General features: G+C 46.0%; 1 long non-coding RNA gene across 2 annotated transcripts; it reads left to right on the top strand.

Moving 5' to 3' along the window:
• Window positions 1–835: 835 nt before the first annotated feature.
• On the top strand, window positions 836–27362 carry LOC144107853 (uncharacterized). Of its 2 annotated transcripts, none has more exons than XR_013309422.1 (4): window positions 836–893; window positions 23502–23599; window positions 25940–26079; window positions 27291–27362. It is a non-coding gene; the product is annotated as an uncharacterized LOC144107853 (long non-coding RNA). The 2 variants fall into 2 exon arrangements; XR_013309419.1 differs by lacking the exon at window positions 836–893 and adding an exon at window positions 22900–23015.

Raw genomic sequence — 27362 nt, 5'->3', positions numbered from 1 at the left:
GGTCGTAAGACGTTACTAGCTGCTACTCCATGTAAAATAAGGCCTTATGCATCATTACAAACAAGAAAACACGCACCCAAACGGTAGGTGTTATACTGCTTTAACGTTACGCCTATCATTTTCGTTTCTGTGGCTCACTGCGTGGTCCTCAACTTAAGCTGAACCCTTTTTGTTAGCCTCCACGTTTCTGCCCCATAGGTGGGTACTGGTAAGATACAGCTGTTGTACACATTTCTCTTGAGGGATATAGGTAAACTGCCATTCATGACCTCAGAGACCCTGCCATAAGCACTTCATTACAATATTATCCTTCTAGTTATTCCCTCATGATCCGGATCTGTTGTCACTATTGATACCTGCCTTAAATAGACGTATTCCTTTACCACTTTCCTTACCTCGCTACCAATTGTGAACTGTTGTTCTCTTGCTAGACTGTTGAGAATAGGAGAATACCACAAGGTAATCCATGTATAACAATGCCTGATGCCTCATTAGAAAACAAAAACACACACCCAAAAGATGGCTGTTTATACTTTAAAGCTAGTTGGTGCATTACAGAATGTGAGTCACCAGTGTTACCAGTCAAACCCTTAAACATCATATTTTGATCTGTTGATTGAAATCAAGTATTTTTGTGTTCTAGTTAATGGTATTTCATTATTTCTTTGCTCCTTATTTGGAAAAATTATTTTTCGGGACTCTGACCAGGCTCAAGAAGTGTAATGTGATACTAAACAGAATATGTTTGAAAATCCTCTGATGTTGCCCTTTATTTACCTTGTGCATTAGTCTTTTGTAGCAAATGTGAACACTTTTCATACTTTGCAGTCTTCCACTAGCATGAATCCTGCTGCACCACAGAACACGGATATCTTGCTGAGGTCAGCAGCCAGGTATGAAGGTGCCGCATATTTAGAATATAAGACAAGTGGGCTTTGGTGCCCCATCGGCCAGTGCTGATGAAGGAGCAAAACACAGACAGAAGACGAGGCTGACAATGTTCAGTTTGGTGCTCAGGAACGCTTGGCTACCGGAGTGCGCCGTGCCAACAAAGATTGTGGCAGTCCACATTTCTTGTTTGATTTGCGGCTTTACACTTGTGGAGGGGCTGGGTGCACCGTGCTAACAAGAAGTGTCGACGGCCACAATCTTTGCTAGTACAGCGCACCTCGGTAGCCAAGCGTTCTTGTGCGCCAAACTGGACATTGTCAGCCTCGTCTTCCGCCTGTATTTTGCTCCTTCTTCAACACGGGGCGCTGGTGCATCAAAGCCCAATTGTTGATCTTACAAGAATGATTTTTTAAGCTTGAAATGCTTTTAGCTCTCATCCTTGATAAATTCAGGCAAACAATCTAGAAACTGGAAGTATGGGGATGAGCATCACTGCACACCTCTCGGAAATGGGAAATTTTCTGTCCGAATGATTTGAAGCAGAAAAAAATTGCCTGCAGAGCAGCCCTAGGCAAATTTTAACCTGTGGCAGCTCAAAGCAGCTTTTCTTAGCGATGGCTTCGTGCCCGAAATGCAGTTTTTGTTTGTGTTCTAGTTGTTGACGTTTCATTATTTTGCAGAATTATTTCTTGCAACTGAGACAAGGTTCAAGAAGTGTAATGTGATAATAAACTCAGTGCTTTAAAATCCCCTGGAGATGCCGATTAAAGGAACACTGAGGAGAAATTGAAATTGGCTTGTATCGATAGAATATTAGCTCCTGATCACAAAAACGCCACTCTTACTGAAAAACAAAGCCCTTGTAAAGTAGAAAATAGCAAGAACCAAAATACAGGTATCCCCGCCGCAGGGCAATCTCGCAAGTACAAGCGTGATGACTTCATTGGACAAGAGACGCCACCTTGGAGGAATTTTCCTTCCTACATGAAGCTGCGAATCTCTGAGGCTGACAAAGGAAGGTTGCGTGGTTCAATATTGAAGTAAGTTTTGTTTTAAAACCGATAGTGCACGTTTATCACACAAGGAAGACAGAAAAAAGACAACTTGAATGTTGGAAGCAAAGAAAGCCGATGCTTGGCGGCGCTACAGGCGGCCAGGAGAGTTTTGACTTGTTATGGCGCTTCGCGTCTATGAGCTTTTGTCCTTAACGCACCACACCCGGAATGGGGATACACTAGAGCCGGTTCCAAAGGCAACAGGGTATGGCAAGTGGTCAAAAATCTAGGCCTAACTGTCCTGAACAACCCCCAAGAAATCACGAGACTAGGCAACAGTATATGTAAAGACACGTCGCCAGACCTAACCCTGGCAAAGGACATACAAAACCGGACATGGACTAACTCACGACACACGCTAGGCAGTGACCATTGCATTATATCTACCACCTTTGAGACAGCAAAGCATAAATCAGTCTTCAACAAAGTAAAAATTACGGACTGGGACAAGTTCAGGGCAATAAGAGAACAAAGACAAAAAGATGAAAGCACAGACCCAGTAATTGAACATCTCGGGGACTGGGTTGAATCACTAAAAATGGACATTAAGGCTACCACAGCCGAAAACGGCATGGAAGAAGGACAAGTCACTGACTCTAGGTTATTGCATATGTGGCAAGCACATTTCAGCTTGCAAAACCGCTGGAAGAGGAACAAACACAACAAAAATCTTAAAAAGAGAATTGCACAGTTGCAGAGACTAATTGAAAAATATACTCTAGAGCTTCAACACAAACAATGGGAGCAAATTTGCGACCGCATGAATGGTAAGCTCGAGTGCAGGAAAACTTGGCATCTGCTAAGGCACCTTCTTGACCCCACAGAGGCTAAATCAACTAAACGAGGTCAACTTATGAGATTAGTGCGTCAGTATCAAGGCACCACAGGGGAGTTCTTAACGCAACTACGAGATCGATACTTAAACACAACCCCAGATGGACCGCTGCCAAACTATCTGTGAACACCAAACGAGGACTTGGACGCTGAGATTACAGAGTCGGAAGTGTGGCTTGCCATGGGGCAACTACGCACCACGTCTGCAGCTGGGCCTGACGGTGTTACTAACAAAGCACTTAGAAACTTGGACGCAGGGTCAGTGACAGCACTCACTGATATCATGAACAAATACTGGACAGACGGAAATATTCCACAAGAATGGAAACATGCAAAGATTACATTCATTCCAAAGCCAGGCAAGAAATTGTGTATAGAGAATCTACGCCCAATCTCTTTAACATCCTGCTTAGGAAAGTTAATAGAACATATAATTCTCAATCGGCTACAAGAATATGCTGAGGACAATAACTTACTCCCTAACTCCATGCTAGGCTTCAGGGCTAATCTTTCTACCCAAGATGTTATGCTGCAACTCAAGGCAGACAGAATAGACATGGAACGCAGCAGAGGAACTAAAGCCATATTAGGCTTGGATTTGAACAAGCCGTTTGATAATGTCACGCACGATGCTATCTTAAGGAATCTCTCGGACATCAACCCAGGGGAAAGAACTTTCCAGTACATCAAGTCATTTCTCAGTAACAGAACGGCAGAGATAGCAGTGGGAGAGATTAACTCAGACTCTATCTCACTTGGAGGTAAAGGAACGCCACAGGGCTCAGTCCTGTCACCCTTCCTTTTTAATCTCTCACTAATTATAATTCATTTTAAATTAGCAGCCATCCCGGGGCTGCAACACACATTCTACGCAGATGATATCACTTTATGGACCACAACTGGCAGCGATGGTCAGATAGAGGATACCCTGCAACAAGCTGTAGACATAGTACAAGACCTGGCGAGTAAAGCAGGGCTAACCTGCTCGCCCTCCAAGTTTGAATTATTTCTAATCAGATACAAACCAAGGGGCCCTCGAGCAAAAAATTACAAACCTCCGCCTCCACTGAAAATCTGGGTGGAAGGGCTCCCTGTAAAGGAAGTTCAAACTATAAGAATCCTAGGACTCTTCCTTAAGTCGAACTGGAAAAACAAGGAAACATTACAAAAACTCCAGACAACCGTCAATATGACGGCAAGACTAATTAGACGAATTGCAAGCAAAAGGAAGGGAGTGAAGGAGACAGAACTTTGCAAAATAGTGCAAGCATTTGTAATAAGCAGGCTTGTCTACGCACTCCCATACTTAAAATTAGACAGTAGTGAAAAAGCCAAAGTAGAGTCTATGATTAGAACAGCATACAAGGTAGCATTAAGGCTACCGAACTGTACCTCCACCGAAAGGTTTCTGGGCTTGGGAGTACACAACACCTTAGACGAGCTTACAGAGGCCCACTTAACAATGCAGAGAGGCCGGCTTTCCCGCACCAAAGCAGGAAGAACCATACTTGATCGTTTAGGACTAGGCATACAGTTGCCACGCCAAGATACCAAAACACAGATACCTAAACGCATCGCTAAGGTAATAAGAGTTAAGCCACTAGCTAAGAATATGCATCCTACTCACCACGAGGGGAGAAGAAGGGCTAGGGTAAAAGCTCTACACAACATATACAACCAAGATGAACATGCAGTATATGTAGATGCCGCAGAATATCCCCAGAAACAAGCGTTCGCACTAACGGCGGTGGATACGCAAGGTAAACTGATAGTCTCCGGCACTACCATAACGAAATCCTCGGAAACGGCAGAAGAGGCGACAATCGCCCTTGCTATCATTAACACAAAAGCTACTACCATACTCAGCGACTCTAAATTCGCCATACGCAATTATGCGAGGGGCAGAATTTCTCAGGCAGCAATGAGCATATTGGGTCAAACCAAAGACTTAGACTGTATTATTGAATTGATATGGGTCTCTGCTTACTCGGGGAACCCTGGTAACGAAGCGGCACACATAACAGCTCGAGGATTCGTCAGCCGAGCAGGGGACGCTGTAGTTGCTGAGAGTTTTTTGAAGAACGGCCTATCATCTTTTCACGATATTACTAATCATTTTAAACTTGAAAGGAGGATATTCCCTCCTTAAGACAAAGCCTTTAATAAGGAGCAGGAGACCACTTGGAGGCGACTCCAGACGTGATCCTTCATTACGCCTTACCTGTTGTCAAAATTCTACCCCGGTGAATACGACCCTGCATGTACATTATGTGGTGATTTAGCCACTTATGATCACCTATTGTGGAATTGTAAAGGGGAGCCGCCCCCGAAATCTTTAATACAGATTCCTACTCTCGAGCAGTGGGAGGCCGTGTTGGTCAGCTCAGACTTGGGAGTTCAAACCCGGGTCATTGAATGGGCTACCCAGGTCGCTGTCAGCCGTGTACTGATAGCCACCTAGCACGGATCGTCTGCATTCTGCCTTTTCTAACGAATTAAATGTTTTCCAATCCAATCCAATGAGCTTTGGTGCCTCATGGTTTTGTTTTTGCCGCGTCTCGATTTACAAGCGCCGAACAGCAGAGGAACTTCAAGTGCCGCTTCTTGTGCTAGTTAACCTTTGAAGGAGCCTGTTAAGGCTGGTCAGATGATTGCCGCGGACGATGAAAAACCATGATGGCACGATGGTCGGTGATCGTACAAGGCAGTGCGCGGTACATAGAGCACTTGTGTCTTCGCACGCTCGCCCAGCGAAACATTCCTGGCTGGCCAGTCAACTTCAAACTACTTAACAAAAATTGTTTGTTAGAGATGGGAGACAGGGTACAAGGCAGTTATGAAAAATATGCTGATGGCCTAGCTCTGTTAGGCGAGCATATACGTAGCAAAAGCGCGGAGACTTCTGCATCGTAAGAGTGCATTCACTAGATGCGCCTTTATTCATGGTTAAATCTTGAGCCATCGTGGCTGAGTAGTAGAGTCCGCCTCAAACTACAATAGCCCTGGTTCGATTCCGAACCTCGGCACAGGTTTTTTTTATTCAGTGAGTGGGCGGGAGGTTTCAGTGGCTACCATAGGTGCCGCCACTGAATACGTTGGTTAGCAGATAAGCGCAGGCTCTGTTAAAACGGCAGTTAGGAGAACTCTATCAAATTATTTTTGTTAGCAAAATGTGATAGTTCGGCATTTCAGGGCTTTGTTGCCGCCTGTCCGGGAGAGAAAGATGCATTTACTTCAAAGAAATTTGGATTCCAAGTTGATAACGTTTTTTTCGCCACTCCGATTCAAACTAGAGAAATTTATGACATCATGGCGCACTCTTATGACGTCACAGGACGCAGTGACAAGAAACGTGACGTAAGCGCAGACGTGGTGATTTCTCGCGGCTAGCGCTGTGGTCTAGCAGCCGGAATGAAAGCTACTGCCACCGCACGTTGAAGGCATCTATCGGGGGTCGCTACCGTTGCTTCGTTGACGTTTGCACAGGCGTCTTGCCTGCGTTATGATCGATCCCGTTCCCGAACCTGACGACGAAGTTCTCGCAAAAACTCCGGCCTGCATTTCAGCGATCTCAGCCCCACAGAGCATGCGATGCTTTTGAGGGAGCACGGTTTGGTTAGGCGCCGGCGGGTGGGTTCCCCCTTCCGCCATGAGCAGTCGTTGCAAATTAAATATAACCCCAGTGCGGGGAGTCACAAGGGGCCAGGACAAGGTCGGTGAGTCGCGCCCATTGGAGGTTTGCCGGGGCTTAGGGACGAACGGATTGCGATTGCTTAAACGGCGCGGTTGCATGGTGCAGCAGGCGACATCGAGGTCTCCCACGGTTGCAAGGGCCAGGTTATTTATTTTGTTTTTCGCCAAAAAAACGGATGGGTGCGCAAGGGCGCTTGCGTTTAAAGTTGGCGGCTTGAAAGTAAAGCCCACGCTTCAACGGCTTCCGCGCGTTTCCGGCGGTACGGGGTCCACTGGATAGGGCTCTCTCGCCCACTTGCATGCGCCTTCAGATGTGTGCTGTGAAAGGATTAAATAAGCCGAGAGCTCGAAAAGAACAGCCCCGCCGAACTACCGAAGCTATTGAATGATGTCACAACGCGCACCTCGCCGCGGAACCGTATCAGTCTGGTCTGGCTAGCACAGCTGGCGCACTCGGCGCGAAATAGTGACATGCTCCAAGTCTCCGCCAGTGCGGTCAGAGTGCACCGAAACCGCCGAACGCGTCGGCGGTCAAGCAGAGTTGGAGCATAGAGGGTCTCGGTTTGGCCGACGTGACGTCGCCATGCAGCGCGCGCGCATTACTCCAGAGTGTAAACGCACCTTAACAGAGCCTGCGCTTAACCGCTAACCAACGTATTCAGTGGCGGCACCTATGGTAGCCACTGAAACCCCCGCCCACTCTCCGAATAAAAAAAAAACGTGTGCCGAGGCTCGGAATCGAACCAGGGCTTTTGTAGTTTGAGGCGGAGACTCTACCACTCCACCACGGCGTCTCAAGATTTTACCACAAATAAAGGCTGGCCCGACTCAACCCGAAGGATACATTGCAGTAGAACGACGTGAAGAACATGCGAGAAGAGTAAAGGAGTTTGAGACGGCAACGCGTGAATTCAACAGACGCTTTACTAACAACCCGTTCGGCTATGCGTGTACATTGCGTGACCGGTTGTGGCATAGGGACAAACTTACGCCGGTGAGTGCTCTCATGTTTCCCACATTGCTTCGCAATCACCAGGCTTAACCAAGCTAAGCCACGGCCGTTTTTTTTAACTGCCTTGTACCTTGTCTCCCGTCCCTAATATACGATTTCCGTTAAGTAGTTTGAAGTTGACTCGCACAGCTAATTATGTTTCGCCGGGCGAGCGTGTGAAGACACAAGTGCTCTTTATACTGCGAACTGCCTTGTACGATCACCGACCATCGTGCCATCATAGTTTTTCATTGACCATGGCGATCATTTCACCAGCCTTAACCGGCTCCTTCAAAGGTTAACCAGCACTTGAAGCGGCACTTGGAATTCCTCTGCTGTTCGGCACTTATAAATCGAGGTGCATCAAAAACAAAACCACGGGGCATGCAAAGCTCAAAGATGCGAAGCGCCATAACAAATCGAAACTCTCCTGGCTGCCTGTGGCGCCGCCAAGCATTGGTTTTCTTTGCTTCCAACATTCAGGTTGTATTTTGTCTGTCTTCCTGCTGTGATAAAAGTGCGCTATCGGTTTTAAAAGAAAGCTTACTTCAATATTGAACCGCGCAACCATCTTTTGTCAGCCTCAGAGATTCGCAGCTTCCATGTAAAAAGGAACATTCCTCAAAGGTAGCGTCTTTTGTCCTATGACGTCATCACGCTTCTACTTGCGAGATTGCCCTGTGGCGGCGATACCTGTATTTTGGTCCTTGCTATTTTCTACCTTACAAGAGCTTTGTTTTCAGTAAGAGTGGCGTTTTTTTAATCAGGAGCTTGTATTCTATCGATACAGGGCAACCTCACTTTCTCCTCAGTGTCCCTTTAAAGCGCGTTTATAGCCTGTCGTAACGCTTGCGCGCGCACTGCACACCAACGTCACGCCGGCCAAAGCGAGACCCTCTATACTCCAACTGTGCTTGACCGGTGACACGTTCAGCGCCTTAGGCGCAATCTGACCGCACTGGCGGAGACTTGGAGCATGTCTCTATTTCGCGCCGAGTGCGCCAGCTGTGCCAGCCAGACCAGACTCATACGGTTCCTCGGCGAGGTGCGTGTTGTGACATCATTCAATAGCTTCGGTCGTTGGGCGGTGCTGTTATTTTCGAGCTCTCGGCTAATTTAATCCATTCACAGTACACATCTGAAGGTACATGCGAGTTGGCGAGAGAACCCGATCCAGTGGACCCTGTACCTCCGGAAACGCGCAGAAGCCGTTGAAGCGTCGGCTTTACTTTCAACCCACCTACTTCAAATGCTAGCGCCCTTGAGTACCCATTCGTTTTTGTGGCAAAAAATAAATAAATAACCTTGCCCTTGCAACCGTGGGAGACCTCGACGCTGCCTTCTGCACCGTGCAACCGCGCCGTTCAAGGAATCACAATCCGTTGACCCCAATGCCCCGGCCAGGCTCCGATGGGTGCGACGCACTGACCTTGTCCTGGCCCCTCGCGACTCCCCGCACTGGGGTTATGATATTTAATTTGCAACGGCTGCTCATGGCGGAAGGGGGAAAGGACCCGCCAGCGCCTAACTGAACCGTGCTCCCTCAAGAGCATCGCATGCTCTGTGGGGCTGAGGTCGCTGAAATGCAGGCCGCAGGTTTTGCGAGAACTTTGTCATCGGACTCGGGAACGGGATCCATCGTAACGCCGGCAAGACGCCGGTGCAAACGTAAACGAAGCAATGGTAGCGACCCCCGATAGATGCCTTCAACGTGTGGCGGCGGTAACTTTCGTTTTGGCTGCTGCTAGACCGCACCGCTAGCCGCAAGAAATCACGGAGTCTGCGTTTACGTCATGTTTCAGGTCACTGCGTCCTGTAACGTCATAAGAGTGCGCCGTGATGTCATAAGAGTTCCTGAGTTTGAATCGGAGTGGCGGGAAATACTTTTCCAACTTCGAATCCAAATTTCTTTGAAATAAATGCATCTTTCGCTCCAGGACAAGCGGCAACAAAGCCATGAAATGCTGCACTATGAGATTTTGCTTACAAAAGAAATTTGTGTTCTTCTTACTGTCCCTTTAATGTACCATGTACAGTCTTGGTCAAAAGTGTTAAGGCTACAGCATTCAGCTGCGGTGAAATCAATGTTCCTAGAATAATTCATGTAGCGGATTATTCAAAACTGTAGTCAAGCAGGAAGCTTCTGTTTCGGAAGAAGAAGCCTGCTAGCATTTCAAGGTCACTTGGTCTTTAATATTGCCGTAATGGCTCTGTTATGCGTCTGAAGCGAAAAGCCTTTGTCCTTAAGACTTCACCGACACTGTGCATTACTCTTGTTTCAAATGTGAACACTTTGCACACTTTCCAGGCTTCCACTAGCATGAGTCCTGCTGCACTACGGAATCCATGTGTTCTTGCTGAGGTCAATGGCCAGGTACGATGGCTTCTCATATTTAGAACTAGTTTGTAAGCTTGAAATGCTTTTAGCTCTCGTTCTTGGTAACTGCAGGCAAACAATCTAGAAACTATGGCAACGTATAGGGCTGAGGATCAGTGCACACCTCTCGGACACGTGAAATTTTCCATCTAAATGGCATGGATCAGAAAAAAAATTGCCTGCACAGGAGCCCCAGGCACAATTTGAACCTGTGACAGCTCAGCGCAGCTTTGCTTAATGAAGGCTTAGATCAATAGACCATGACCACAACCTTTCACCTTTCATGTTCTATTTAGCACAGCCTCTTGTGCTAAGATTTAATTGCTGTGTTTTAAATATTCATAATCTTTCATCTGTTAGTTCTGTGCTTCCGAATATTTGGCAGCATTACTGTTGGCAGGGTGCAGTGGAGCCTGAAATAGATATAAAAAGGCTCATCTATGTTGTCAAAGGCAGCTTGATATGACTGCACACAAACGTGACCTGGTGGCCCATCGCGCTGCTCACTCCATAGAAGAGAGCGATGTGTCATGTTTTATCATTAGTAGCGTTTGCAAGGAAAACTACCATTTTCTTAATGTTACATATAGGAGTCCTAAGGAATAGGATTTTAGCAGTTTTAATGTGGGAAATAATAACTCTCCCCAATCTGTTATAGGGCTTTATACAAAGCATATGTGCAGCTGTTTTATTGCAGGTCCACCTCAGGAGCGGAAATTGTCAGTGCAGAGCGGTGGCGCTGGCTTCTTTCCCGAGGTCGAGACTTCTTGTTTTGCAAGGATGCCACAAAACACTTGTCGGGTTTCCCACAAAAGTGACGGTCCTTCCTGGTGATGCTCATTCCCCCAAGAGCCTTAGGGGAAAGAGCGTTCAGGGAAGGAGCATCACCGGCTCAGTATGCCGGCAATTCTTTAAGGCTGGTGCCATGCAGAAGCCTCGGATGAGCTCAAAAAAACTAGCAGCTGTGGGCAGTAAGCCTCTTTTATTTAGGTACATTTCCTGACTAACAAAGGCATTTGTTTTTTTAAGTGTGCATGACTTATATACCTTTATTTTACAGCACCTGCATGTCTTCAGTTTTGTCATGATTATTACTTTTTCAGATGCATTCGATGCATACATCAAAGCTGCACGAGCTGCCGAGGATGAGAAAATGCGCAGAGCAGTTGAATTCTACCTGGCGGACATGCGGAGGGACATCAAGTAATCATCGCCTGCACCTGCCTCTGTAGTTCATGACTGTAGTCAGATAAAAATGATAAAATAAAGGCATCAAGAAAAATTGTTGCATTGACTGCAGCCGGGTATTTAGTGCTGGGATGCAGCATTTGCTGCACTGAAGGGTTGCAAGTTCATTCAGGTAGCCTACATATTCAGAGCTATTAACTGTACACCAGAGTACGTGTTGCAATTTTTTTAACCAAGGGAACGGAGCAGCGCAAAAACAAGCAATCACACAAGAAGGACAAGACACAACACGAGCGCTCGTGTTGTGTCTTGTCCTTCTTGTGTGATTGCTTGTTTTTGCTCTGCTCCGTTCCCTTGGTTAAAAAAAATGCACCAACTAGCGTAAATAGAAGTTTTACTGACGTGTTGCAAGGCCATTGTATCCCCACGACGAGGCCCTCGTATCTGTACGAAGGTTATGTGCCCCTCGTATATACGAGGGACGGGTGTGACACATATCCAATAGCGTATATATGAGGGACGTATCACACGTATATATGTGCTTCGCAATACGTGGAGAGGAACGCGCATGCCATACGAGCACGTATACATACGAGCATATATGTGGACACATATCCAATAATTGCGTATATATGAGACACATTTAACACATATATACGAGATTTTTCAATAGGGGTCAACTTCCTATTTTGGAGTCCACTGGCCTAGATTTCATACCCCGCAGGTAGCTACGGTACAAAATATGCTTCATCCTTTAAATGTTCTCCTGTATTACATTCTTCTGACAAAATACAGTGGATCATCTGTAGGAAGTGTCTATGATTTACCACCCCGCATTTTAAATGGATTATTAGACGACCATTTACCAAACCTACCGATTAACTTAACGATAGCTACTGACGCCTCCCAATGTGTTGAAAAGTAGGGTTGGAAATATACTGCCAGCTTCCACATTGGTCTTTTTCTGTGCGACTTCCCGACTGCACCCCAATTTCCCAAGCCTAGCTTCTTCTTGCTATTCCCAAACTAGAGCCATCGTTCTCTTCAGTGGCTTTCATTACAGGCTCTTTCTTTCTGCTCGTCTCTTGCTTTGGCTATGGATTCTTCAATCTTGAACGCCTTCTATTCATTACTCTCTCCGCTCGTGAGCCTTGTTCATATGATATGGGCCAGGTCATAGCAGTGTGACAGCCAGTGTAGTTTCGGACAGCCTGGCAAAGGGTTCCCTCAATAGCCCCGTGCTCCCTATAGTTTTGGCTACAGCGTACATCACAGCAGCGAGGTTTCGAAGACAGAATTTGTTAAAATGATAACTCGATCTCTTTTAAGATCTGATGATTACCTGGACCTGAGGTATTCGTGGAGCAGGAAATTAGGCCATTCACGGCAGCTTGAGGTATCTCTAACAAGTCTCCGCTGACTGATCCTGATCCCACTCTTAAATTTTTTTGTACAGGTCTGGGTTGGCGCTTTATCCCGTCTGCGTATTCTGTGGTGAACACGAAACCATAGACCATATTTTGTTGTCTTGTCGCCGCTTCACCATGATGAGAAGGCGGTCTTTAGAGAAGCCATTACAACAGCTTGGCCTTATTTTAAGCAGCCCAGTCATATTGTCGTTTGGAGCCACCATCACTTGGGTACAGCCGCAAGTCTGTTTTAAAGCTGTCCAAAATTTCTTAATGGAATCAAATCGGCTGCCTTGGTAACATTTTTCATTATTATTATTACTTTTACAATTATTATTTTCATATAACCACTCGGCCATAAACCTCAGTGTGGATCTCCTGCGTGCGTTATGCATTTTCCGTTTCATTTCGCTTTTATATTTTTTACTTCTTCCTTCCTCAGCATTCATTTTATTTTCGTCCATGAAAAGATTTATCTGAAAAACACCCTGTGCCCCTCAATTCTTGGCCAATACCCCTAAGTGGGCATGTGCCATTGTGTGAGGGTAACAACAACGACAACGTCCATAGCTGCCTCGCAGAGCGGACGTGTCCGTCAGCTGGACGCCGTTTTCTCCAGCACGCATCGTGGGCTAGATCAATAAATGTGCACCGCACTTCTAGAACTGTTGACCGCGGACTTCCGGACATTCAATCGAGTAACCACGCCGATTTCGCCTCAACAGCCATTCCTTCGCGACCTGCAGCGCCATGGCCACGTCACACTGGGCCTCATCCCATCAAGGCGACTCCATCCTAATGCCTAGCAGTCAGACGCTATTCCCTGACCTACCCAGCTTTGCACTTTTTTATGTCAACGACCCTCTACACCTGGTTCGCGACCCTCGAGTCCCATTTTTACATCCACGGCGTCGCAAGCCAAGCCATCCGCTTCTGCCTCACCAAGAAGCGCCTTCCGTGTGGTCTTCTCCAGCGTCTGAACGTGCCAACTCTTCGGCCCACTTTTTACGATGACCTCAAGGCGGCCGTCTTTAGGCACTACGGTTTCGCGCTCGCAGAGCAGCCGCATTTAGAGCGCACCGAGAAGGCGCAAGTGGCGCCAATGCTGCCTCGTGAGCATTCCTTGTGCGCTCTGGTGCATTCCATTTCTACTACCATCCATTACTCGTTGCCACATGCATCTCAGGACTTGGCGTCATCGGATTCACACAAATCACCTGACCACTCACCCCACCCTTGTGGCTCAACCGCTGAGGATCTCCTGCACAACGGAGTGGGTCGCACAGCGCCCGGCGTGGCAGCTCCAGAGGCTGGTTCCACAGTGCAGCCGTCTCCACAGCAACGCCTAAGCTGCGTCTCAGGTGTTCTATCATCTGCACCCGGCAGCACGCGCTGTCCCGGCCCACGCCCAACGACTGTGTCGCCACGGCATTTGCTGTGGCGCCAGACCACAGCCTACACTTTTCCCGATCAGTGCTTACAAAGGGCGCCTCTCGTTCCCAGCCACGTGCAGGTCGTGCACATTTGTTTGTCTCAAGGACTTCCACTGCTATGACGCTCCCAGCCTTTCAGCCATGGCGGCGCCGCTACCACCAACGCATAGTGAATGCCGCCGGGAAAGCAGACCTGCACCATCTCACCAGCATTTGTCCGCCAGACCTTGCATGCCAAGTTGCCAGACAGAGTACAGCCCACATCAGCGACTGCCACCTCTACTGTATCTTCCATCTTCTGACATCGTCCAATTGCGAGCCCGCCACCTCAACCAGTTTTGCTTTAAGGCTTCCCAACACAGCGGTACCCACAGGCCGACCTCTCCGTATTACTCGATCGCAACCTCCTGAACTTCGATTTTGATTTTGTCCTGTTTTTCTGCTCGGCCATCGGACTACAAACTATACGCAGACTTACTGTACATAAGTTTAAATAGTAGTAGTAGCATCATCACTCTCTTTCCTTTCACCCCTTCCCATTTTTATCGCTAATTTTGGCGCTATTTTTATCGAGCAATAATCTAGGAGGGAGCAATGTAGCGCCACCTCACGTGACAGCGTGTAGAAGACGAAGAAGTAGGAGCGCTTCCAGGTTTTATGTGCCATCGCTTTTGAGGCAATAAAACCAACGTCCATAGCTGCCTCGCACAGCTGACGCGTCCGTCAGCAGGGCGCCGTTTTCTCCAGCACGCATCATGGGGCTACATCAACACATGTGGTCCACTCTTCTACAGGTTCACTCGTTTTGTTGACATATAAATGTTTACCACTTGGATACCTTGGTAAGCGCGTTGCTATAATATACCGGCTTGGTTTAGGAGGTTTAATGTCCCAAAGTGACTCAGGCTATGAGACGCCGTAGTGAAGGGCTCCGGAAATTTCGACCACGTGGGGTTCTTTAACATGCACCGGCATCACACAGTACACGGGCCTCCAGAATTTCGCCTCCATCCAAATTCGACCACCGCGGCCGTAATTGAACCCGCTCTGATATACCTGGTGTTACAGTGAAAATTTTAGGTTTTCTCAAAAAAAAATTTTGAGGTAAAAATATGGCTTTTGCCGCGTGCATTCTAGGCTTGGCGGACACAGAAAACCGGTGAATTATGTTTACAAGTAAGGTGGTTAACTTATTTTCAAAAATTCATTTTCTAACTATTAGAGTTTAGCGGCTGGTTGGAAATAGAGATCTTTAGCCGGTGATTAGTAGCCGCCAAACTGGTTTTTAGATTTTCGAAATCGCGATCTCCCTTGCCGCTGTGGCTCGACAAAATTTGGATATTTCAACTAGTTACAAGCCCCGGAGGGGCTGCTTTGTCTGCGTGCTCTTCAAATGCGCACGTATTTTAGCACGATCTGCAAAAAATGTACTAAGGGAAGCAGAGACACCGGAAGCTAGCAAGGTGCGACGGATAACCAAAAAAATTCAAGGGGCCCTGCCTCCAAAAGCGCCACTTAATTACACCATCGCCAAACAGCCTGCACATATACAGATCAGCGCCAATGAGTAGAATACCTCAGTGCCGGAGCTCTCATTTATAATGGAACAAAAGCTTGACACGTCCATCCAGCAATACACCCGGATTGTCACAATTCCCTCAGCTCCTTTTCTTTATCTTCTGGGTTTAAAACCGACCGCAGGTCGAAAGCAGAACCCAAAGCTTGGATAATTTTTAACGACCAAACATATAAAAGGACAAACTGCAGGTGAAATAGCTAACTGTAGCCCTGCACAAACTCAAATAAGACAATCTTATATTTGATGGACAACCCTATCGAAAAATCTCCTATGGATGCATATGTGTCTCGTATGAATTTATATGTGTCTAGTATGTGGTCATACGAGATGACCTGTGTCTAGTATGTGGTCATACGAGTTGATATGTGTCCAATATGTGTTTCGTATGGGCTGATATGTGTCCCTAGTATCCCTCGTATGGGTTTATATGTGTCCTTCGTATCCCTCGTATGGGCTGATATGTGTCCTTCGTATGCCTCGTATGGGCATATGTGTCCCTCGTATGACTCTATGTGCTGATACGTGTCTATCGTATCAGTTGTTTGAGTCGAAATATGGATTTCGTATCACCCGAATGGGCCAATGTGTCTTTCGTATCACTCATTTGAGGCAAATGCAGCTCTCGTATCAGTCATATGGGTGAACTGCGTGTCTCAGTGAGCTGATATTGTCACGAACCCGAAGACGACAAAGTTGGCAGTGGCGTGCACGGAGCGCTCGCGCTAGGCCCACCGCCATTAAATCATTCGATCGCCATCTGTTATGTAGTACTGTCTTCACCTGCTTGCCGTCGCGTAACATTTGGCGTGAGGTGCGGAGTTCATCCCCATCCTGGTCCTGGAGCTTCGGTGTACTGCGTGTGCCGTGGTCGTCGGTCGTGTGTTCCTGCCCGCAGCGCCCGGTTGTGCCCCAGCCCGCCAGACCAGAACCGACAATGTCGTTCACCCCAGCCCCGCCCCCTGCCCCGGCCAGAAGACACGACAACTTGACGACGCCGCCGCTACTCGAACCTATGACCCCACCGACCCTAGAAGTCGCCAACATATTCGAACACAGCCCCTGCCCATGCCGTTCGGTGTGTTCATGGGCCTCGGCCATCGGCTCAAGGTGACCTAGCTAGCTACGGCCCGGAAGCTTCCTGGACCAGCGCTCATCTGATCATCATCTGTTCATATCTTTCATCGTGACGACAAACCCTGCATCTTCTTCTCTTCTGTGTTCATCCGTCCTGTCACGCTCATCGTCACGCACTGCGTTTCGTCTTCACTGCCGGTCTTTCAGTTCGCGCGATCGGGACGATCGCTCGGCAGCTCCGGGTAGTGTCACGGACTCGAAGACGACAAAATGGGCAGTGGCGCGGCACGGAGCTCTCGCGCTAGGCCCACTGCCAATAAATCATTCCATCGCCATCTGTTATGTAGTACTCTTCACCATGCTTGCCGTCACGTAACAATATCTGTCTTTTATAAGGCTCGACGTATGAAATTAAGTGGATAACATTTCATCTTGTCTTTCACGCGGTGCACTTGAGCTCATATTTAAAGAACACAGGTGATCAAATTAGATCCCTCTAACGTGGTGGGGATGTTAAATCCCAAGTATAGTACCATTTTACGCTCTATCAGCTTAGCACATGAATGGACAAGCATATGGCATTCCAATACTATCCTGTTTCAAAGCTACATCTCAGCTGAAGCGCACACATTCAAAAAAAAGTTTAGAACACCCTCAGGAAAAGTAAAATTAAGCCAAGGACACCATCTAAAACATAATAGATAATGAGGCCACAAAACATTGGTCCATGGGATAAATGACTCAAGTAGCTTCCAATAATAAGGAAGTGACTATACAGATGCAAAAATTTCCCATACATATATCCCAAGCTTGAGAGGTGTGTTGAATAATTTGCCTCCTTGTCTATACCATGTTAATTACTGAAAGTGAAAGATATTATAAACGAAGCTTCAGATGTCTTTTTTCAGAGGTGTAATTCATTTTTTGATATCGTATCCCACTTACACTGATGCCCTTGCATCATCGATGCATTATTCTTGTTTACATGCCCTCAGAGAAGAATGAGGCGGATGGCCCCAACTGGACACTAAAGATCTTCAAATGTTTCTTCAGCTACGGTATAGCCAGTAGCTACAAGGCACTAGGTCAGAACTATTGGTGGGTGATGCAGAACATCCCGAAACTGCAGCTTATTCAACACGGTGGTATTGCCACCTAACTTGTTGTCATGCCAAGCATTGTCACATTAAATGATGGATTTTTTTAGGACAAACTTTAAGAAAAAGTGCACGGTCCTTCAGCACCCTCAAGTTCAAGAATGCCCGCAATAACCGTCTGCTTAATGTGACAATCATCACAAATAAATTCATCCACATGTGCCACGAGCTCAGATGCGAGATGCAGACAGTGGGCATCCACTGCACTCCTCGTCTTTCACACTCAACACAGCTGGATCTTGCATGTACGTACAGTTTGTACCCACCTTCTGACTGGAAACATAACATACCCATTACCACAAATTGGACTCATTCGATGGTGGATAATGATAGGGAGAACACCTTCTGCCATCCAAAATTTGGTTTCAAAAAACTGTTATAACCATACACTGATGTATAGTAACATTTTCTTTGTGACTACTTCAATATTAGTGGTGCCATGTGCAAAATGAAAATATGAAAAGTGGGAACATCAAACTTTTTTTTCATTGTAACGTCTTTCCCTTTCACGAGGTGATAATTGTGCTACAGACCAGGAGGTAAAAAATATACAGATCTCCCCTCGTATAAACAGAATCCACCAATACCATCTGTTTAATGAAACAAACCTACATAATACACAAAAACACTACATATATACTATATCATGGAACAAGAGTAAGAGTTTTGTACACAGACCACACGAACAACACTGCAGCAAGTTACATACAATATTAGTTACATTTCTCCATATTTACTATACTCAAATACAACTTAAGAATGAAGTGGCAGATGCCTCTCAAAGGACCAGGCATTGTAATGAGCATGAAGGAGGAGGACACAACCAGCAGTGCATGAGAGTTTTGATGATGACGATGAGATGTGAGCCCGTTAACAGGCCAATGTGATCCATTAAACGTCTGCGTATACTAGCCGAGCACATCGAGCACTGCCACAATGAGATTAGCAGTAATGAGAATGACAATGTCTCTAATGAGCTATTGTAGACGCCATGGTAGAGGGCTCCAGATTAACTTCAACTGCATATGCGCTGACAAAGCACAGCAAAGAGGCGTGTTTTCCACTTCACCTATATCAACATGTGGCTGCTCTCGCCTGGATTTGACTCAGCTTCCTTGGGCATAGACCACAATGGAGTGAATAAATGTCCATCCAAACAACTGTGACGTGACAACTAAAGAACTGAACATGGACAGGTAATGACAAAAAGAAAAGTGGGCCATATATGCCCTCTTCACTGTGTGAACATGTCGCCCATCTGATCCATAACTACAGCGCAAACGACAGGACAGAGATGAAGAAGGGACGCCACACAGCGCTGACTCACAACTAAAGATTTATTGGATGCCAGCAGGTATAAATACCTGAAAACAAACATAAAAATAAAAAGACATGAAGTGTCACCTGCTGAAGAAATAAACAGCCGAAACACTAGTACACCTTCATTCACAGAAATGGAGCTACCTGTCACAAGGCAACGGGTGTGGTAGGCATGCAGCAACCGAATTATATAGTGTGCGCCATCCTGATTGGCTCAGGTTGTCGTACCTTCCATGCAAACAACTTGCGAAGTGAATTATAGAGAAGCATTTGCCACTTCATTCTTGAGTTGTATTCAACTATAGTTTTACCCAACACACAAAAGAAAATACTGCTTCTCAAAGGAACACTAAGGACATGTCCACATAATTTCTGTTCTTAGTAAAAATATGTTGCATTGGCCCTTTCTAACCATTCTGTTATTCTGTTAACCATTCTATTTACTAGGGCCGCCTACCCGTGTGTGTGTTTTTTTTTCTTGCAGAAATGAAGGGTTTATTTGAGATAAGTCAATAAAAGAATTCTAAAAAGTTTCTATAGTTAGACGAAAGCTATATATTCGGAAAAAAACAATCCGATATGCACTGCAAACTGCCTTCAAAAATCTTTCCTGACCGAATGCTTCGTCGGATCGAACATCTCTCAGGACACCTTGGGCGTTTTAAACTTGTTTACCAATAGACATCGGCTTTGCGACCAATATCAGATATTCAATATGCAAGATATACCCACTCCAGCGGGCCGATCACGTATCTATAGGGCCGCCTACCCGTGTGTGTTTTTTTTCTTGCAGAAATGAAGGGTTTATTTGAGATATGTCAATAAAAGAATTCCAAAAAGTTCCTACAGTTTGACGAAAGCTATATATTCGGAAAAAAACAATACGACAATACGGTATACGCTGCGAACTGCCTTCAAAGATCTTGCCTGACCGAATGCTTCGTCGGACCGAACATCTCTCAGGGCACCTCGTACGTTTCAAACTTGTTTACCAATAGACATCGGCTTTGCGACCAATATCAGATATTCAATATGCAAGATATACCCACTCCAGCGGGCCGATCACGTATGTATAGGGCCGCTTACCGGTGTGTGTTTTTTTTCTTGCAGAAATGAAGGGTTTATTTGAGATATGTCAATAAAAGAATTCCAAAAAGTTCCTATAGTTCGACGAAAGCTATATATTCGGAAAAAAACAATCCGGTATACACTGCGAACTGCCTTCAAAGGTCTTTCCTGACCGAATGCTTCACTGGATCGAACATCTCTCAGAACACCTTGGATGTTTTAAACTTGTTTACCAATAGACATCGGCTTTGCGACCAATATCAGATATAAAATATGCGAGATATACCCATTCCAGTGGGCCGATCACGTACCTATAGGGCTGCCTACCCGAGTTCAGTGGGCTATACTCAAGAAGCACGGAACAGGGGGGTGGCAATGGGGAAGGTCGCCTCCCCCCCCCACATTTTTCAGGGGGGATGTGCCCCCCCAATCTCCATTTGCTTCTACTTGGATCAGATTTCTGAAAATTGATACACATATTAGTTCTAACCTCTTAATTCAAAGCACAGTGGGGCTGCATGAGCTGCTTGGCTTAGTAGCCAGTTGTAAAACATGTGGTATATGAGTAACCTAAACCGGTCATGTCCCTACAGAATTCAATCGACTATATATCGACCTGATCGACTGTGTACATGATCACGATTAGCAGAATTTAAACAAACTATGCACAGGCTTTTTTAATAGAATTGATCACTCCTCGTGCGTACAGCTTCCCACCTATAAGCTCCTCATTTCAATTAATTTTATATTGCCATAAATCTTTGCTCTGTTTGTTCGTTCGCACTCACAACCTCCGGCACGTGGCTTTATCATTTTGTTTTGGAATGCGAGGTGAGACCAGACTTATGCCGTTGATCATGGCCAGGTGCAAATGATTCCACATTTTTCCAGATTCTTGCTGCTTTTGGTTCTCTATCTCGAAGGTTCCTTGCCAGCTTTAAATTCAGCACAACCAAGAACTGCATGGCATTCAGGTCGATGGCCGCCGAGCCCGCATGATTAAGCCTATTGCAGCCGCCGAGTAATTCAGTTCTTAGTGGGCGTGAGTCAGCCCCTTAAACAGTTAATTTTGGAAGCCTTTTCGTTGTCTTCCTGACAGCTGGAGTGTCGTCACCGCATCGTGATACTTTGCATCAAGCTTTGAACATTAAATATATATATATATATATATATATATATATATATATATATATATATATATATATATATATATATATATATATAATTTATTATCTAAATGAGCATTAAAAAATAAATAACAAAATAAGCTCGAAGTCCTGCCCTCCCACTAAAAAAAAATGAGTTCCGGAGTCCCTGGCTATACTATTAATTGTCTCGAGCATAGCCCAAACCTTCACACGCTGCCATCACGACCCGGACGCGACAGCGGTGTGCCAGAGAACACTGCGAAACTATAATTATAGAGGTCCTCGATCACCTCGATCGAAGCACCTCGATCGAGGGCGCGGTTGTGCTACCCAGTTCCGTGTTCTAGCGCACACTAGCGGTTTATTTTTGAGAGCCTTTTCCTCCTCGTATCTTGCACACTTCTGATTTCTTAACATAAATTCTTTCAGTGCATCAATTTACCTATTCAGCAATCTATATTTCCCCCTCTGCTGGTCCTAAGTTGCTAATTTCAGGTCAGTGGCAATATAGTACTTATGATATCTACCTCGCACCGTGCCAGAAAATACATTTTTGCAGCAATTACAGACTTTTCAAGCACTTGCTGCATTTAGGGGAGTTCTAAAAGAAGTGTTTATTTTATCGTAGATAACACAGAAGTTGCTGTTTACAGCGCAGAGAACAGGGAAGGGCCCAGCGTTATTTATGATCAAGAGCCGCGCAAACAGGAGCTTTTATATTTCGAAACCGAAACTGAAAATGGTCTAGCGTCGTCTGACGGCTAGGCCCAGGCTTTATAGGTGCTTCCTGTTTGTCGTAAGCCACACAAAACTTTCTGCTTAAAGCACTAAGTAAAAAGCGCAAAGCACAATCAGGCACCGCGCGCCACTATAGCTTCCAGCTTTGAAAACGAAACCGAAAGCGATTTGTCACATAGCGACTATCTTTGTTTAATGCAGTGGCGATCAAAAATCGCAGAACACTTCAAACATTTAGGTTACAGCGGTACCATAAAGCTCATACATGATAGAGCACACAGAGTTACACTAAGCTACCCTATTCACACTCCATGGGCAGTCACAGGTGCAAGACCGATTTGAGGGGCTAGTTGGTTCTGCAGTTGGTTCTGCTTATGTTGGACCAACGCTCTGTGGCACAGCTTGACACGTAACTCATAACTATTTCCCCTTCAAAGTAGTATTTGTGACTTTTCAACTATAAGTATTTCATGGTGTGTAGAGCCCCGCGTCGTCTGCTACTACATGCGGTCAATCAGCAGTCAACTGGATGGCCGGATGCGCTGCACGAGGAGGCTGCGACATGGAGCGGTATAGAGATCACGGTCGGAGACGCAAGTTCTGCCGCAGGAAACAAACAGACGAAATTGAACGAAGAAAACGTATTTATTATTCTGGTTTGTAAAGAAGAGGTCATCATCATCATCGTATGCAGTGCCCTGTGCGGTGCGCGTCGCCAAGCCAATCCAAGTCTGCGGTCGTTTGCGTCCAACGTTTGCGTCGTCACTCGTGTCGGTGTGTGTGGTTGTTACAGTTATTAGATTGTGTGTTTTGCAGCCACATGTGACACTTCCACTATGGGTTCGTCAGCTGCGGCGAGCTATGCGTACGTGAAATACTTCGACCGACGGCGCAAAAGCCATCGTACACGTCTCTATGTCGTCCTTGTTTCCTTTGCGCTACACCTATCCATGATGCCTCACCTACTGGCGTTGGCGACCTGACAAAAAAAAGGACGTCTACTGGCGCGGCGGAAAAGATGAGAAGGCATTCTATTCCGCCCAAGTAATGGAGCTTGGAGGTGAGTTTTGCAGTTACTTCGCTACTTGGTCAGATTTCAGAAGTGCCAAACGTGTGATGCGTGTACAGTCAAGCCTAACGCTTTTAGCAAAGCTTGGTGGCGTTTTACATAAAGTCGATGCACATGCATTTTTACTGTTGCGAGCACTTGCAGAACGTTTACGGTACCACTTCCTCTGTGCTTGCGATCCGAGCACACAGCAGCCCAGCGCATGCTTCCCAAAGAAGGGAAAAACTGCGTGGTCGCGTTGTAGCAGGTCTCGACGTAAGCGTCACTCTGAGCGAAATAATATATCGTGATTTTTTTCATGAATTCAAGTAATTGCATGAGGCAGGGAGAAATCGGCTGCGTTCAGATCTGCTAATTTTTCGCATCATATGATTTTTGGAAAGCAATGAAAGCGACACACTAACTGATCCGTTTCCGTAGCTTGCCCTGTGTTTGCTGTCGCTTTCATTATTTTATCTCTCATTTCTTGTGTTCCAGTAACAAAAGCGGAGCTTATCCAGAGGGTGTCGAAGAGAAAAATCACTGCAATGGACCTTGAAAAGTCTGAGCCAGCAACAACAGTTGCACAGATACATGTATGTACTGGGCGAAGTTTTACTGCGGATGCCTCTGCTACTGCCACTCGCACGCTTACCAGTCGCAATATGTACATTACATAGCAGCATACCTCAGAGCCAGGCAGGCGTCTCTGTTTGTGTGTGTCTAAAATATTTATGGTTGCGGGAAGCAGCCAGGCTCCTGTCAGCAACAGAGAGCTTTGTAGCGGATCTTTGAATTGTAGTATAGAGATATTGCTTAAATGCTACCATTGTAAAAGATTGCGTAGGACACTAGAGAACCGCATGTGGAATGGAAGCATCGTTCTGTTTTTTGTTCTCTCATATATTGTGTGCTTCATGTCAGGTCAAAGTTTCATTTTTCGTATTGCCTCCTCGCATTGTTGTCTAAAGTATTTATTGTTTGGGGAAGCAGCCAGGCTGCCTTCAACAACAGAGAGCTTTGTATCGAGCCCACCGATACGGCGTTGCGGGACAGCGCACTTCTCTCATTGCAGCACGTTGTCTTAGCTTCGGCTTGCAACTCGGCGGCCTGTTTTCTCAGTGCCATGATACTGGTTAAATATATGTATTGCTGGAAATTTATAAGCCCTGCTATTCTTCGGTTATGCGGCATACCAAAGCGAATCGGGCCACGTGAGACACGGATAGGGCCTCTGATAATTATTATTCACGAGGGGTGATAATTATTATTCACGTGTCTATCGAAAACACCGGTGCTGCGCTGTGGGCTACAACTGCGGTGGGCTCTCTCCGGTCGGGGCAGCTCTTGTCAAGACACGATTAATTACTGGAAGGCACCGTTCCCCTCTTCCCGTCATCTGTTCATCGTCGGTCGCTTCTTGCAGGGAACCATTCAAAGGGGGAAGGTCATTTGCATCGAGCCGAGCGTGGGAAGAACAGGCTCCTTCCCAGCTAGTCATCCTTTCATTTTGTGCAGTCGTCGGCCACCTGATGACGCTGTCGAAATTGCCGCTGCTGTTGCTGCGCCACCGTGGTCATCCCTGTCGATGGGATCTGCACCTTAATCCTCTTCGGCTGGTGTGCATTCCGTTCATAATAGGCCCAACGCCGACGTCACCGAAAGCTCCCCATTTGACTTTCAAACAAAAGGGGTGCTGTCTACTCTTGTAAACGGAAGGGCAGCCACACAGAACAAGCAGGGATGGAGGACTAAAGCTAGTGGACCAAGCGGAAGGGAGAAAAACCTCTGAGAGGGAATGGAAGGAGAGGAGCATGGAAAAGTAGCTAGTTTGCCATATATGTAACTCCAATATAATGTCTTTTATTAAAGATTGTTTGCGGTTGTGTGTTACGGGGACGGTGCCTCACAACAACCTTGGTAGAGGACATTTTCAGCCAGAGGGTGGTCGGGGCCCTTTAAGTAGTGGCTGCCGGCTGGCGTGCATGTGTGCACTGCCAAATTTGTTGTTCAAAATTTTTATTCTCTACGGAGGTCATTTTCATTTCACAGCTGAAGATGAAGCATAACCTTGCGTGTGCCGATTCGGTTGTTGCCATAAAGCTTGGTGCTCGGGTCTTCTGCCACACGTGCTTAAAATACCTGAGAAATACCGTATGCATACTTCACCTTGCATTTGACTCATAAAAAAGAAAAATTTCCCAGTGTGGTCATCATGCCTGCACACACAGTGCGGGGCCGACATGCAAGGCCAGATTGTAATGCCTTTCATTCGAGTGCTAGCTCTGCAGTAAAAGCGATAGCATACAGACACGACGTGCAGCTAAATTTGTACAGTGCACGCACTTCAGAAAAATGTTCAACCAGCTGATATGCACGCTTGTCAAAATAATGCGTGCATTACTTGCTGGCAGCAGTATTAACAGCTGGAGGGCGGCAGACTACAGTTGAGTGGAACATATCCTGATTGTTTTCTGCTTACAGCCCACAGGAATTAGTTCACAAACAGAAATTGCAACTACCACAGGAGAGTCAGTATAGGCAGGGTCGATCATTGGCGCCCAAGTAATTAGTGTGTAGTTAACAAATATGCAATAATCTGAGACTACAGCATGTTGTTTGAGCAGTGCATGCGCAGTTTTTCCCTCCTCCTCATCATCAGCCTCACTACACCTACAGGGCAAAAGCCTCACCCATGTCTTTCCAATTAACGCTGTCCAATTAGCCCTCCTATGTGGTGTCAAATGCAAGTCTTTAGAGTGCGACTGCCCGTCACATATGCTTTTGAGGATATCTCGAAGCTTACATGCAGACTTCACGACGGCACACAACGCACTGAAGGACATATACTTGCGTTGTTGCCGCCGATGTATGCATCTGAGTGCAAGAGTCCGCGGCTGCCCTGAATAACTAACGTCCTTTCTTTCGCTCCCAAGGATCAGATTTCTACCGTACGCATGCGAGCAATGAGACGCAACAGCAAGCAAAGCAGCAGAGGGCACTCGCCTTCCGTGATCCATGGACGGCCTTGGCGCCATGATTGCCAGCAGGCTGGTTCTGGCGGCGACTAGTTCATGTGAGCATGATGCACCTTCCTGTCAGGAGTGAATTTTCTGGCAGCGAACAGGCTCTCCGAGCACGGCAATTTGAAAAAGCCCAATGATAATTTAAAGATTTAAAGATGTATAGACACCTTATTTTGGTGGCATGTTTTCTTCCCTACAATGATTCAGAAGACACTGCTATGTATGAATCATCATGTGGTGTTTGCCTGGGACCTATAAATAATTTATAATCGAATTTTTCTGCCATGCTGTCTCGGTTTCAACAGCCCAGTGAAGACTGTGACATCAGAAAGGTTATATGTAACGTGAAGCATGGAAAAAAATGCGATATAATTGCTGCTTGATCGTTTTAATTCACTACAGTGTTGAAGCCAGCCTTCCTCAATAGTCGGAATGACAAATGTAGCAGCACCGATTATATTGCAGTTTTTCATGCCTCGCATGACCTATAAGCTCACTGTGACGTCATAGTCCCCATTCAGCTCTTGAAACTGAAACGGCGCGAGAAAGAAATTCGATTATAAATTATTTAGTAGTCATGGGAGAATCTTCATCATCATCAGCCTGATTACACCCAATGCAGGGTGAAGGCCTCTCCCATGTCTCTCCAATTAACCATGTCTTGCCAGCTGCGCCCACCTTATGCCTGCAAACTTCTTAATTTCATACGCCCACCTAACCTTCTGCCGCCCCCTGCTATGTTTTCTTTCTCTTGGAATCCCTTAAGGACCAACAGCTATCTTACCTTCGCATTACATTCCCCGCTCAAGCCAATTTCTTCCTCTTGATTTTGGCTAGGATGTCATTAACCCGCGTGCGTTCCCTCAACCACTCTTCCTGCTTCCGGTCTCTTAAAGGAGTATAGACACCTAATTTTGGTGGCATGTTTTCTTTTCTCCAATGATGCAGAAGACGCTACTAGGCATGAATCACCATGTGATGTGATTACAGAATGTGAGTCACCAGTGTTACCAGTAAAACCCTTTAACATCATATTTTGATCTGTTGATTGAAATCAAGTTTTTTTGTGTTCTAGTTAATGGTATTTCATTATTTCTTTGCTCCTTATTTGGGAAAATTATTTCTCGGGACACTGACCAGGCTCAAGAAGTGTAATGTGATAGTAAACAGAATATGTTTGAAAATCCTCTGAAGTTGCCGTTTAATTTACCTTGTACATTAGTCTTTTGTAGCAAATGTGAACACTTTTCATAATTTGCAGTCTTCCACTAGCATGGATCCTGCTGCACCACAGAACCCGGATATCTTGCTGAGGTCAGCAGCCAGGAATGAA

The sequence above is a fragment of the Amblyomma americanum genome, chromosome 1 (assembly GCF_052857255.1).
Source record: "Amblyomma americanum isolate KBUSLIRL-KWMA chromosome 1, ASM5285725v1, whole genome shotgun sequence".
NCBI classification, from domain to species: domain Eukaryota; kingdom Metazoa; phylum Arthropoda; class Arachnida; order Ixodida; family Ixodidae; genus Amblyomma; species Amblyomma americanum.
This window is presented reverse-complemented; position numbering and strand designations above follow the sequence as displayed.